Genomic DNA, 13,114 nt, shown 5'->3' with positions numbered 1-13,114 from the left:
GGATAAGCGCATCGCATCATCCTTGCCATGTCATGCATGCATATCATCTTGAGCATGCCGATTCTTCTCCGTAGTTGTAAGAATTGCATCCGTTGTGTGTTCCAGCATTTGCTTCTTCCCGGATAGGATCACGAAGTGTTGATGTGAGATACGACGAGTTCTCCGACAAGTTCTTCTGCAGCTTTTCACAGGCGAGCCCTCTCTCTTCACCTATTTACTCTCTCCCTCGCACTGCTATCCTTATGTTGCGATTCTTTATCGAGTCACGTGTCCTATTCCACTTGTTTACCATAATAATCCTATATGCACCATTCCTTATCCATAGCCGTTGCTTGATGTTTGAGCCTTGCGAGTCGTAGGCGTGTTTAGGCTCCGTTGTTTATCTCGATCCGTTATCGGGATATGTTGGGTTGTTGGGAGGTTATCACATGCTATATCGCTTGTTGGAGATACACATGCTTTACTTATTTGTTAACAACTAAAATTGTAAGCAGAGGCATCCGTGAGCCCCTTTGCGAAAGCATCGGAACTTTGACTCGCTAATGTCCCCTAGGACCCGAGTTCTTGTTATCCTGTTCCGAGATTGAGCGCTCTACCCATGCGTGGGGACGATTATTGGGACCCCCCTCACCCATTACCTTTTCTCAAGTCAGTTGAAAAGGGGGCCACAACCTTGGTTTTATTTGCCTATGCCATGTATGCCATGCTTTACTTACTCGTTGCCTTCGGGTGTTTACTTCCCGTTGCCTTCGGTGTTTATATTCTGTACCGTACCCCGCGGAACGTTTAGCGAAGCGTGTGGTTTGCACGCCTAGCCGTCGACGCAAACCCTCGAGTCCGCTCGAGTACGGCCGGACTTCGTCACGGGTAGCTTAGTCGGGTGGCCCCCCTAGACTTTCTTGTTGAACTGGGAACGGTCTTGTTGTGAGACATCCACCCGTCGTAAGTGGGTCGAGCATGCGTATGGTTACATTTGGGCAACCCCTGCAGGGTGTTCTTATCGATAAACCATGTCCGCGGTTATGGAAGACTTAGAATTGTATGACTTGATCATAGAACAATTTACACATTTATCTTGTTGCTAATAATTTGCTAATAAGTTGCGTAGTAATATAGCATTACTACAACCAATATCTAATAAAACTTGTCCACCGTTGAGTGTCTTTTACATTGCCTCTTCGCAATTGTTGAAGGGGATATGTGTATTTGGTCGGGTTATGTTTGTGTAGTATTTATCTCGTTACCTTATGCGCTCTCTTATCTTCTCTCGAGTAGACGGATGTTGTAGCGTGTCTCTATTGGTTATAGTTTTGCTGCCGCTAAACCTACCATATAGCCCCGAGCGATATATATTTATACTCGCTCGGCGAGCATAGCCATTTCTAGTCTCGCTAAGTACGTGCCGGAGTTCGTTCCTTGGTACTTACTCTCGCCTTTTCCCTTTCTCTTTTGCTTCCTTCCTTTTGCTCGGCAACCGATGGCCCGACTTTGACAGGTACGAGATGACGACGTTAGCAAGGTTACCCTTCCGGCTTGGCCTCGGGCAGGGTTATGGACGCCACCGGTTATCTTCAGGACTCTTAGTCCAATTTGTATCTTGTCCGTACTCGGACGTATTCGATCTTCTCGTATGATTTGGATCTTTGTATTGTATATTTGTATCTTGACTCGTTGGAGTCGTTGTTGTAATATATGTATCTTGTGGGCTCTATTGTAATCCTGTTGTAATGTTACCGCTCGTGTTAATTCCTCCGGCATCACGTGTGTGATTCGTCGCGCACGTCGTGTCTGGAGGGCGTCTCTGAATCGATATCGTGCGGATTTCGGCGGGATCGCTGGAATCCTCATGGATACCGGTTCCGGGGCGTCACAAGTTGGTATCGTAGCTCGTGTTGACGGCATCCCCACTAGTCCAGCCTGTAGGATAACCTTGCCAACGGACGTTGTTGTGTCTAGTGTAAAAACTATTTTCTGAAAATTCGTTGGATAGATCTGATTAGCTCTGTTTTTCTCCTTATCTATATTCATTCTCCTCTTACCTATGCGAGTTTTGAATCTTCTCTCTTATCTCGCTTCTCCGAGTCTTAGGTTTCGACGTGGGTTGGACGATCTATGCCTTCACCTATTAGGACCGATCTCTCGAAGATTTTCCGACGTAAGAACATCACCGACGGCTAACCTTTGTCTTCTCTGTTGACCTCATCTCTGCTTATGTGATCCTTCCTCTATTCCTTGTGTCTTTGACCTCATCGAACCTTCGTTGACGATGCTTATCAAGATCGTCAATCTGTATTCCCGGAGTTGGTTGCACGATTCTCTTATTCATGTACAGTAGTAATACTTTGAGTGCGGGATGGAGTCGCGACCATACCGACTACTCTTATTATTCGCTCTTGTTACCTGAATGGGTGGATCAATGTGATCCTTACTCCTTCCATCTTGTGTACGCGCTGATCATCCGTGACCGAGGCTTCCGATCGATCATCATCAGCGAAAACAACTCCTTGTTAGTGGTGTCGACCGATCTACATGGAGCAAGAATTCTTGTTAGTGGTGTCGAGGAGATCGACACGTCGCCCGAAGATCCGATAGTTCACCCTCTCCCCGTACCTTGAGCGTGGAACCTCGGGGCGAGGTTCCTTGTTAGTGGTGTCGATTGTAACGGCCCGTGTAGTACCCCTATTAGATTTGCTTGTTCTTTTCCTTTTGTGCATCATCATGCATCATGCATCATATCATCCATGTTTTTATCAAATAAAATTATTTTCTAAACCCTAATTATTTTATTTTCCCCTCTCATATGGTTTAATCTAATAAACCCTCCTCTATGCCTTTTCCTTTAACAAAAACGTATCCCTCTCCCCGGGCTCTTTTCTCTCTCGGCCCTTTTTCTTTCTTTCCCTGCCAGCCTAGTTTCTTCCTTCCTCCCCTAGCCCAGCCGAAGCCCATCTCTTATTCCAACCCACCCGATGGCCCGTTTCTTCTCCTCCGAGCCTATCTTCCTCCCGGCCTCGTACCTCTTCGCGAGCGAGAGGCTTCTCGCTTGTTGTCGTCTACCTCACGGTGAGCAGCACATGGCGTGGCCGTGGTCCTCACTCCTTCACCCACCGCCGCGTTTCTCCTCCCCTTTAAGCCGCGCCTCTAGGGCCCCGAAGGAACCCTAGCCTCTCTCCCACCTACCGCCGCCCCTCCCCTTCTTCCTCCACCCCTTTTTCTCCTTTCTCTCGTAAGCAACGAAGGAGAAAACGACCCCCCACAGACACCTCCTCCACCTCGCCATGGCGCCGCCGCCGCGACCATCCCCCGCCGCCCCGAGGGCACCGACGGATGCGCCTCGTCGCCCTCTCCATCCTCCCCAAAGGAATCGAACCGGGAGAGCTCCAATCACCTGCAGGCCCGCCGATTCCGCCTCCAACTCCGACGAGGAAGTCGTCGATTCCGCCGCCGCCGTGCCTCCTCGGCCCGGCCGTGACCTCGCAACACCTTCCCGGTGAGTTTTCGCACCGCCTAGCTCCCTCGTCGTCCCTCCTATCGCCTCTCATACTCCCCGCCGGCGTTGACCGCCTCACTTCCCCGCAGGACCTCGTCTCCCGGCCGTTCTCCTCGGTGGTGCCCCGGCTCTTTCTCCGCCCGCTTACAGTCCTCGGCGTCGCCGTGCATGTTCAAAGACCCTCGCGCCCTTCCCAGCTTCGCTCTGTCTCCGATGTTCCCGTGTCCGTATGCAAGTTTCCGCCATGGCCGTAGCTCCGCTCGTTTCTACTTCAACCAGGCCCGAAGCCCATGTTCATCAACACCAAGCAACCACAGCCCCAGTTGGTAACATCCCCGATCCTCAACTCAAGGCGGCCCGAGTTCAAATTCCGATCTCGGGCAATTAAACCACACCTTTTTGGTGTTTTCTCTCCAGTATCCATGGATGGGTCTTGGCCCAGCTCCTCCTATGCAGCCCATCGCCAGTGCGGCATCTAGCTCCATCGTCGTCTCTCTCTTGGTACAGATCCGGCCCGTCGCCCTCTCTGACCCTTTTTCTGTTATTTTATTTTATCAAATCTCCCTAAATTCATATCTTCCAAGTTATAACTCGGAATAATGGTCCCACACATTCAACGATAACTTAGTGATCGATTGAACCATTTACATACCATACCGATTCCCTTTGTCACGCGATACTTTACTTGTCCGAGGTTCGATCATCAGTATCTCCGACAAAGTACTCTTTACTCGTTCCGTGGTATGTCATCTCTTGTGACCCAGTCACATGCATGCAAGCTAATTAGACGACATTCCACCGAGAGGGCCCAGAGTATATCTATCTGTCATCGGGATGGACAAATCCCACTCTTGATCCATATGCCTCAACTCATACTTTCCGAATACATAATCCCATCTTTATAACCACCCATTTACGCAATGGCGTTTGATGTAATCAAAGTACCCTTCCGGTGTAAGTGATTTACATGATCTCATGGTAGAAGGACTAGGTAACTATGTATCGAAAGCATATAGCAAGTTGAACTTAATGACTTGATCTCATGCTACGCTTATTTGGGTGTATGTCCATTATGTCATTCACCCAATGACATAACCTGTTATTAACAACATCCAATGTTCATGATCACGAAACCATGATCATCTATTAATCAACAAGCTATTTATACAAGAGGCTTACTAGGGACTCCTTGTTGTTTACATAACACACATGTATCAATGTTTCTATTAATACAATTATAGCATCGGATGTAAACATTTATCATGAACACTAAGATATAACAATAACTATTTTATTATTGCCTCTTGGGCATATCTCCAACAGTCTCCCACTTGCACTAGAGTCAATAATCTAGTTTACATTTGTAAAGATATAACACCTTGGCCTTCTGGTGCTTATCATTTTTGCTCACGGGAGAGGTTTTAGTCAACGGATCTGACACGCCGTAAACGTATGTATTTTGCAATTCATTTGCGTCTCAACGCATCACTCATTTTCCAAATGAGTTGGCATTAATTGTATATGCTTAGTCATCTGTTGGAACCTTAATTCCGCGATCTGAAATAAGTCACTAATATTGTCACACACAATATAGCTTCAAAGTTCTGACACTATCGGAACTACACCAAGTTGATGCGGGGTGGCTTTCGGACACCACCGCCTCAAGACCGTCAAGTGCAGCCCCGCCTATCGTCGACGCTACACCATGGCCAAGGAGTCCCCCAAGTGGACCAACAACACAAACCCACGCCATATATGTCAAGGTGAACTCCTTCCTCTCTATGGGCGACCTCGACATAACCTTGGACGGATTGCTACCTCATGCCTATGTCTATATGTCGTTAGGTACCAATCTCGTCAAGGAACCGAAGGGAGCGTCAAGGAGCCGAGGAGAGGGAAGCCACATGGTTCATGGAAGAAGAAGAAGAAGAAGAAGAAGAAGAAGGAAAAGGGCTCCAGCCGCCAGCCACGACAAGGCCGGCACTGCCGCCCCTACCTGGCCGGCACTGCCGTGGCGCACTCGCCGCCCACACTTCCCGAGCACCGCCGGCCCCACCGCACTGCACGCCCGAGCACCGACTGCCGGCCCCCTCGAAGTCAACTTCATCCCAACCGTCTATTTATCATCTATGGTCACCACTACTTTATTGTAATGCCCCTTTTACCCCTGGACGGATCTGGGCCTATATATAGCTCATCCCTCTCCCCAAATTAGGGTTAGACAAGATGATAGCTTAAACATGAAGATGAGCTTTGTCTCCCTAGGGTTTCATCCCCTTTGTATCAAGGCACTCTTGAGTGATTTCTACTCTTCATGGATGATTCAAGGCTACCCCTCTCTCATCCAAGTTCTAGTTGAGATCTCCTCACCAATCTCCCACTTGTTAGATTCTACCCAAGGGTCTCTCTAAGAAGTGGTTCTATTGGCTTGGTCTAACCTACCAAGGAGTAAATTTGGTTTGTGTTGGGTTGTGTGTGTGTGTTCGTATTTGGATCTTGTGTGTCTTCATCCTCTTTCCCATCTCATTCATCCACTCACTTGGTCAAATTCGTGGGATCTGGGCACATCCTAGCCCTTAGGCCTTATCAAATGGTATCAGCAGCTCTTGGTTAGCCCGGATTTGACCCCCATCCACCCAAATTCGCCCCAAAAATTTTCTCCAAAAAATTCCCAAAAAATAGCCCTAAATTGCCTTTGGTCAGATCTGGATTTTGTTGCGTTTTGAGTGGTTTTGATCCATGGATTTGGTGTTCTTATGGTAGATCTACATCCTCCCCAATTTTCCACGTCCAATTCCATCAATTTCTGCCCGAATCGAAGAATTTCTGGTCCAATTTTCCGCTCGTAGTTCGTCGAGCCGTTCATCGTGTTCGAGCCGGCGACCGCCGCTGGCACGGCGACCGCCGCCACCGACCGTCTTCGCCGCTCGATCCGCCGTTGGACCGCGCTCCTGGTCATCCCACGCGTTGCCGCGCCGCCGCCACCGAGCCGCATCCACCTCGCCCCACGCGCGTCGCACGCTCCCGCTCCTGCAAGCGCCGCGCCACCGCCTCACTCGCTCGCCGCCCACCCACCGCTCCCGCTCCGCAGCAGCCGCGCACCGCGCGCCCGCCCAGCCTGCGCTCACACCGCGCCGCGCTCGACCCACCTGCCGCGCGCCTCCACTCGCTCCCCGGCCCGCCACTCCACGCGCGCGCCCGCCGCGCAACCACCACGCCGCCGCCGCTCGCCCGCCCGCCACACACGCCGCCGCTCGCCCCAGCTCGCCACGCACGCTCCAGCCAGCCGACCGCCCGCCGCCCGCCGCCACGCAGCCGCCGCGCCCCACGCTCGCTCGCCACACGCCACGCCCGCCGCGCAGCGCAGCGCGCCCACCGGCCATCTCGTGCACTGCCGCAGCTGCTCACCGGCACTGCCGGCCGCATATCACCGGCAGTGCCGGCCGACCACACCCGCAGCGGCCCGTACGCCGGCCACGCCCGATATGTCCGCTGTCAAGTTTCGCCTCAATTCGACTCATCTTTTTGCTCCAAATTTTGACAACTTTCCGGCGCCCGTTTGACCCCAAACTTTCACAGTTATCCCTTTTCATATTGACTCTAATTTAGACACCATTTCCAAAATTTTCCGACTCCAAAATTTTGACACCTTCGATCGCTCGTCGTGACCCAAATTTTCGGGCATTGACTTATTTTGCTCGGTTTCCGTTTCGGAGTGCAAGGTTTGTCCAACAAGCTTCCGCGTCTACATCAACACCGCGGCGACACCTTCGGCACCCCGGACTCCGGCGCAACTACGACACCATCGCCGCCATCATCGCAAGTTGTGTGTTCCGACACCGCCTAACATTTTCATCTAGGTATAACTTGCTCCCCACCTTGTAGCCCCTCTTCCTTTTGCGATCTATCCTATCGAGCATTGCTTATCAAGTGTTGCGAGACATTGCACGTGGCCCCGATTGTGAGGTGTGTGTGTAGTGTGGAGTCAAGCTTCTAAGCAAAAATCGTGTGGCAAAATAGCAAAAGCGAGCTAACGCTAACATAGTGCGAGAAAAAGCCGCAAAAACACAAAAAGAGCAAAAGAGTGCAAGTGCCACCATACATACAAATACAAAAGAGTGTCAAGTGCCACCGTATACAAAAGAGTAAAAAGCTTTTAAGCAAAAGAGAGAAAAGAGAAGAGAGGCCGCGTGTGAATCTTGTTGTCTCTCAAGTTGCAACCAAAGCTTTGATCTCTTCTTGTGTTAGTGTGACACCGAGCACCCTTACTTTTGGGTTCTTACACTTTTCCGCTCATTCCTTGGTCGCACTAACCCCATTTATCTCGTGTGTGAGTTCCACATCATTCGTGTTTCCGTGATCACCATTTGGACATTTGATTTTTGGAGCTTACCCACTCTTAACAACAAACTTGATTTCGGATTTTGACTTTTGGCTTTCCACCATCCTCACCTACCACCATATTTGCTAGCTTTTGCGTGTGTTTTTGTGTGTGTACCCAACACAAATTGAATTATCTCTTGGTTTAGTTAGTTGACCCAATTCCATCACTTCAAGGTGAGACTTGACGGTAGTTTCTTCCACTAACATCCACCATATAGATATCATCGTGCTAACATGGATAGCGAAGATGAGGATACGGAGGACTACATGGAGCACTTCGAGGAGGATGCCTCCTCAAGCACCACGGATGTGGAGGAACATGTGGAGCTCTACACCGACTATGGCTCCGCGAGCATCGACAACATGACCGACATCGAGGAGCTCTACACCGACTATGGCTCCGCGAGCATCGCCAACATGGACGACATGGTGGAGCACCACTTTGAGGACGACTTCGACGAGCTCTACATCGACAATGGCTCATCAAGCATGGACGACATGGTGGAGCAACGCCACGCCTACGACATCGACACCATGGCGGAGCCTCACCTAGTCACCTACTTGGCCAATGGAGCTACATATGAAGATAGAGGACCTCAACGATGGCACCATCATATGGATCATCAAGAGCGTCCCCAACATGATCGCCATCGACACACTTCTTCGAGCTCCACGAGGCGCCACCATGAGAGTGCTTATGCACATGATCATCTACGGCGAGTTCATCATATGGAGCATCAAGAGCGTCCTCATCATGATCGTCATCGACACTCGTCTACGAGCTCCACAAGGCGCCACCATGAGAGTGCTTATGCACAAGATCGTCGACTTCAAGTACACCATATGGAGCATCAAGAGCGTCCCCATCATGAGCGTCATCGACACTCTTCTCCAAGCTCCACAAGGCGCCGCAAGCAACATGCCAAGTCGCATGAGCCATCATCTCGGCATGGCAAGGACCGTCATCGACTCACACCATCTCATGATAGTCGTCGACCACTACCACCTCATGGTCTACATCGACATACGTCACCACATGAGCCTCGCCGCCACAAGCCACTTCATGAGCGCCATCGACCAACACCTTCCACGGATCTTCGACGACACTCATCAAGACATGGTGATGAAGCACGAAGACGAGAGCCTCGACATGAAGGCGACAAACACCATGATAGGGTGCCTACCACTCCAAGGATGGCAAGTGCACATCGCGCATACCTTCCTCATGAGGCGACTTCCACCTCTTGTGCCACCACCACAATGGCCCCTACCTCGTCACATGCCTATGGACTCCGATGCTACAAGTGCAAGCAACAAGGCCACCCTCCACGGGAATGTCCCAATCTCCTATGTGAGGTGTGCAAGGCCAAGGGTCATGTGGCATGGCAATGCACAACGCCAAGCGCCAAGAAGCTCTACTTCGACAAGCTACAAGCACAAGCCACCAAGAAGCCTTTAGCGCCCACACTTCAAGATGAAGATCGCCAAGGTGAACTCAAGGGCGAAGTTGAGCCGAGCCTAGCTCTCATCAACACCATGGCGCCACCGCTTGAGGATGACTTGGGAGGCGATGGAGTTGAGCATGGTGAGCATGGGATTCTCCCTTCACCAAAGGAGGCGCATGGAGTTGAGATGGTTGAGCATGGGAAGTTCCCTTCAACCACGGAGGCGCATGGAGATGAGCAAGTCGAACCTACTCCTACATGCTTGATTGATGAGTTGGTACCAACCCCATGTGAGCATGAGAGCCACTTAGCCCACTTGAGTGAGAGTGATAGTGAGTTGAGTGACTTCCACCCCATATGTGAGTTTGAGTGCTTCCGTTTGGAGGACATGAGTGATACACAAAGTGAGTTGCGAGAGGTAGATGATAGGTCCATGGAGGACATCGCATTTGCTAACACATTAACCTCTCCCTCGTTTGTGTCTTCTTATGTTGCACTAGGTTCCACGGAGGACGAGTTCCCGCTCATGGAGACGATGTACATGGTGCATGAAGATGATGATATCTCACCATGCTTGCTCCAAGATGGACATGTCGACCACATGGATCCTCCTACTTCCACAACACCTACCTCAAATGAGTCGGCCTACAAAGGTAACAACATAGGTGTTGATGATGCCATGATCCCACTAGTGGACATGATGACTTATTGAGTGCATGCATGATCTTGATGATACATTTGCTACGTCACATGCTACTTTCACTTTCCCATGCGATGCTTTGCTTGATAACATTGTTGATCATGTGGAAGTGAATGCTTGTGATACCATGACCATGCCATGCTATGAGAGCTTCAATTTTTCCACCATTGCTTGCAATATGTCGACCACTTGCTCTTTACCATGTATTGCTTGCAATGATAATGACAAGGATGACATTAGCTTCCGCATGCTTTGCCCCAAATGTTTACACCATTCCATGATCCTTGCATCCAAGATTGTGAACAATTGCTCTTTCTTATGCTTGGTATGCAAGAATGCTTATTTCATTGTCCATGAGATGGCCCCCATAGCCTTCTCACTTTTTGATGATCATGAGTTACCACATGCCATGAATGCACCTTCTTGCCATATGCACCATCGCCATGCATTTCATACTATCTTGATTGACACTAATGGTGATGTGCACAAGACATGGAACATCATGATGGATGATGTGTTCCTCTACCATGCACATACGCTCTTTGTTTTGCTCTATTGTATGTGTAGGTACCCGACCATCAACTTCCACCTCTACGGAGCATGAGCTCACGAAACGCGCAATTGAGAGCTACCCCAACAAGGACGAGATACATGACCCGACCCATGGGATTCACGCCAAAGGGTATGTTCCCAAACGCCTTCGCCCTCGTGTGTTTCCGGCTTGCATTGTCGAGTTTCCGGTTTGGACCAATGCCTCGTCACCTCTTTTGCTTCTTATGCAACATATCTTGACACATCTTGTTGGCACAATGGTTGTTGTATGTCTTGATGTTATCATCATACACTCCAAGAATCTCAAGGACCATGTCATACATGTGAGAGACACCTTATGCATCTTGTGCCACATGTCACTCATAAAGTTGCTCTTCTTTGGATTTCTCATTTCACCTTTGGCAATTGAAATGGATTCTTTGACACTTGAGGATACCCATACTTGGCTCACGCCAACCATACTTTCCCAAGCTAGAAGTCTCCATAGCTTTGCCATTGCATATAACAATTTTGCCCCAAATTTTGCCGCCAATACTTGCCTTTTGTTTGTTCCATTTGTTTGGGACAATGCTACACCACACATTTTTGACACCTTACAACTCTTACATGCACAAATTTTTGCCCTTCCAAATTTTGGATACATCGACACACTTTTGTTTCCCATTTTTGCCAAATGCCTCTTGGAGAAACGACTTGATGCTTCGTATTTGATTGAGAGCCTCTTGTTCGCCGATCACCAAATTGGCATCCACAAGCTTTCCATTTGCAAGTTGTTTTTCCCCAAGTTCTTCTTCGACCGCGACTTTGTCCACCCATTACTACATGGGAGAACCGTCATGGCCTACATCATCGTTGAGGAGGAACAAGAGTCGAGGACGACTCTTCCCCAAGGGGGGGGAGATGATGCGGGGTGGCTTTCGGACACCACCGCCTCAAGACCGTCAAGTGCAGCCCCGCCTATCGTCGACGCTACACCATGGCCAAGGAGTCCCCCAAGTGAACCAACAACACAAACCCCCGCCATATATGTCAAGGTGAACTCTTTCCTCTCTATGGGCGACCGCGACATAACCTTGGACGGATTGCTACCTCATGCTTATGTCTATATGTCGTTAGGTACCAATCTCGTCAAGGAACCGAAGGGAGCGTCAAGGAGCCGAGGAGAGGGAAGCCACATGGTTCATGGAAGAAGAAGAAGAATAAGAAGAAGAAGAAGGAAAAGGGCTCCAGCCGCCAGCCACGACAAGGCCGGCACTGCCGCCCCTACCTGGCCGGCACTGCCGGCCCAACCGGCACTCGCGCGCCACGACGCACACCGAGCACGCGCCGGGCCCCCTCGAAGTCAACTTCATCCCAACCGTCTATTTATCATCTATGGTCACCAATACTTTATTGTAATGCCCCTTTTACCCCTGGACGGATCTGGGCCTATATATAGCTCATCCCTCTCCCCAAATTAGGGTTAGACAAGATGATAGCTTAAACATGAAGATGAGCTTTGTCTCCCTAGGGTTTCATCCCCTTTGTATCAAGGCACTCTTGAGTGATTTCTATTCTTCATGGATGATTCAAGGCTACCCCTCTCTCATCCAAGTTCTAGTTGAGATCTCCTCACCAATCTCCCACTTGTTAGATTCTACCCAAGGGTCTCTCTAAGAAGTGGTTCTATTGGCTTGGTCTAACCTACCAAGGGAGTAAATTTGGTTTGTGTTGGGTTGTGTGTGTTTGTATTTGGATCTTGTGTGTGTTCTTCCCCTTTCCCATCTCATTCATCCACTCACTTGGTCAAATTCGTGGGATCTGGGCACATCCTAGCCCTTAGGCCACATCACAAGTTCTCAAAGAACTCCTCGACTTAACATCCTCAGTCATTGTCAAAACAATGACATACTCTGCCTTTGTTTGTAGAATCCGTCACAATATTTAGAACTCATCTAAATCTAGCATAGACTTCTTCTAGCTCATTGCGCTACCTTTTAAATAACACTTAGCCTAATTGATATTGAAATTTTATTTTTATATGTGACCAAACTAATATCGGTGCAACACCTTATAGCGATTTGTTTGTCATTACCCATACAAAACTATCTATATATATCCTTGGTTCTTCTAAAGCACTCAGGGATATTCTTACTGTTGTCCAATGATCATTACATGAATCATTCTGGTATATGCTCGTAACACTTTAGAGCACAGGACATCTGATTTTGTACATATTATTCGTGATCTAAAATCACTCATGTGTTTTTACTCATCGAGTATCAAATACACTCAAGTCTTGTTAAACCTTCACATGGAAAAGAACACCTTCTTAATATTTTTATATTGAACTCCTTCAATATTCATTCTATGTACTTTGAATTAAACTTATTATGTGTTTCAATCTATCTTCATAGATCTTGACACTATATATGTTTCAGTCCATATCCTTTCATTGAAGTTAATTCTCAATGAAACCTTTTAATCACATCAAGTATATAATTACATCATTTATAATCAATGATATGTCATCCACATATAATATTATAACTATGTCTCAGCGCT

This window comes from Lolium rigidum, chromosome 3 (assembly GCF_022539505.1).
Source record: "Lolium rigidum isolate FL_2022 chromosome 3, APGP_CSIRO_Lrig_0.1, whole genome shotgun sequence".
NCBI classification, from domain to species: domain Eukaryota; kingdom Viridiplantae; phylum Streptophyta; class Magnoliopsida; order Poales; family Poaceae; genus Lolium; species Lolium rigidum.
The sequence above is the reverse complement of the archived record's forward strand: the minus strand, read 5'-3'. Positions refer to the sequence as shown.